General features: G+C 33.7%; 1 long non-coding RNA gene across 1 annotated transcript; it reads left to right on the top strand.

The window, feature by feature from the left end:
- Positions 1 to 40: 40 nt before the first annotated feature.
- Positions 41 to 2,416, top strand: LOC134258001 (uncharacterized). Its single transcript, XR_009990053.1, has 3 exons — positions 41 to 1,138; positions 2,059 to 2,180; positions 2,323 to 2,416. It is a non-coding gene; the product is annotated as an uncharacterized LOC134258001 (long non-coding RNA).
- Positions 2,417 to 2,724: the final 308 nt, after the last annotated feature.

The following is a 2,724-nucleotide window of genomic DNA, read 5'->3' on the forward strand; positions in this document are numbered from 1 at the left end:
CTTAAATACAACAAATCTTTAATCAAGATATCAGCTTAATCTGTGAATAAAGTCAACTCCGATGCAAAACGCGTTAATAAAGAAACAAAATACCACAACCCTAGAAAGCAATCAGCCCTCTGGATCTCATAATAAACACAAAAGTAAAAATTACAACAGGGAATACAACAATAATTGCTGAATCTGGATCTGGTCCCTATAGTGATGAATATAAAATTGAAACGATACTAGAATGACAGAATATAATAGATATCCTCATAGACATGCTTAGATCTGGGTTTTACTCATCACTTCTAAACAAAATAAGCCAGTCAATTCCTTATCGTAGAGCTTCTCAAACGTCTGCTCGGGCGAATGGCGAGAAGACGGGGAGGGCGTTGACGGCAACGCGGTCTGGCCATGTTGCCTAGTGGTAGGATGTTTGCCTTCTGATCCTTCTTAACCTTTTAAACCTGCTCTAATTCTCTTTTCGCGCAGCCTAAAATCTAAGACGTAAATATTGGAAGCAACTGTTCTGTCACGAAGTATCCGGTAATAATTCGTATAAAATTTTATCACTAAAATTAGTAGGATGTGTTTCAATTACCTTTCAAATATTTCAGTATAGTTACTAAAAACCAACAAAATGTACATTTAGCAAAATGATCTGTGAGTTAAATAGATGCAGATATCAGTAACTATAAGTTTTATACTATTGATTTAGAATGGATAAAAAAGCCTACATTGTATATAAAGCAATTAATTAGAATACTATATTATGCGCATTTTATTCCATTGTACGTGCTCATTGTACCGTAAAATCATTTTAATTCGTAGGAATCAATGTTCATGGATAAACATTTTTTTTTGGTTATGGGGACATAATTGTATTGGTAACACAATTATTCATGAAATTAAAAATAAAATAAATATGTAGACAAAAATGCTTTGTGGATGTAAATTCGTAGATAACGGTGACTCACGAAATCCAAGAACATCGGTACAACACGGACATTGGTGATTCCACAGTATCGGTTTTCTTTTTAATGAGCTTCTACACTGCACATAATCCATACCATATTCCTATAAATCTGTGATGTTTCTAGGAAGATAGATTTCGGGGACTAATTGAAACACAGGCAGGACGCATCAAAAGTAGGTGAGTAATGACTTACCACATCATGAACTTATATAATTATGGATTGAAAAAAAACATACAGTTTGTAAGCATTGTAAATTTACAAGGCGCGAATTTCTTGAAATAATCAAAAAATAAAAAAAAAACACAATAAGGTGGTGAATAAAAAGAGAAATATATGAGAAAAAGAACAAAATGTTTACGTTGTTTTTGTTTCGTTAAGGCCTTTAACTCGACTTTTAGATATATTGACGACGTACTGTCAATTAAGAATGGTAACTTCCATTCCAAGAGCGATACGATATATCCATGAGAGCTTGACAAAAATATACCACAGAGTCGGACATATCTGTCTTATACTTGGATATTTAAATTAAAAAAGACGTTAATGGTAACCTAACAACCAAGCTATGTGATAAACGTGACGGCTTTAACTTTTCTATCGTCACCTTTCCTTACTTATGCAGCAATATATCTCCATCACCTGCATACGGAGTGTATATATCTCTGTTGATTCAATATGCAAGAGCATGCTCTACGTATGAACAATTTCTGAAACGAGGTAAATTATTGACAAGGAAGTTGATGAAACAAGACTATCAGCAGTCTCGTTTAAAGTCATCATTTCGTAAGCTCTATGGTCGATACAATCATCTTGTCAGCAAATACAATTTATCATTACGTCAAATGCTGACTGACATTTTTTATTCTAATTGTTAGTCCATTATGTATACACTGAATTGATGACGGATTTCTCCGTTATTTCAAGATCATGACAAGGAGCTCACGGCACCTCTGGTGTTTCTGAGGTCCTTGTTAGGTCTGCTCCTATTTTGTATTTTTATGGTCTTTGATATTGAATGTTGTTCGTTATCTCCATATCCTTCGTATAATATTGTATACTTTTTTTCTATAACTCATTGAAGTTCTATAAATGGCAGTTACCCAAACCATGAAGATAGTTTTGATAGTTTGGTCCTTACATGTTGTCCATCAGGGTCCGTCTCCCACTGGGCTCAGCTTTGTAAAGACGCATTCTCACTAGCAGGATATCGATACACGGGTAAAATGTTTTATTCATCTATCTTTTTTTTTTTAAAAATCTGACAAAAATAAAAACTAAACCTTAGAGAATCCATACTAGTCATTCTTTTTTAAATTATATTTAATTAATGTTAATCAATCATTCCATCATTTATTTACAGAAAAGGAGATAGTAGCCTTTCAAGCCAGAGCTAATACAAGACAAGTGGGTATCCCTAAACACCACACCGTCAAGTTTGGTTTGGTGATAACCAAAAGGCATAGCTTTGAAAAGTCGGGTACTGCCACTGCAAGGATAGAATTACAAAAGGGAGAGAAAGTGTGGGTGAGAACATCCAGTTTTGGGTCAGATGCCCATTCTGTTTGGCCCACATTTGGAGGACATAAGTTGTTAAGGAATTATAAATCGTTTAACAAAATAAAGTTAACGTTCCATGAAGAATTACTTCTGCATTTTTTTTTTAATTTCATTAAGAAAATACCGTTTAAGATCAAATTTGAGATAAAGTAAATGTAGCAGTATGAAATGATAAACACATAAAAGCGCAAACAAAAGATGCATT

Source organism: Saccostrea cucullata, unplaced genomic scaffold (assembly GCF_032062105.1).
Source record: "Saccostrea cucullata isolate Sc308-1 unplaced genomic scaffold, CSIRO_AGI_Scuc_v1 ctg864, whole genome shotgun sequence".
NCBI classification, from domain to species: Eukaryota; Metazoa; Mollusca; class Bivalvia; order Ostreida; family Ostreidae; genus Saccostrea; species Saccostrea cuccullata.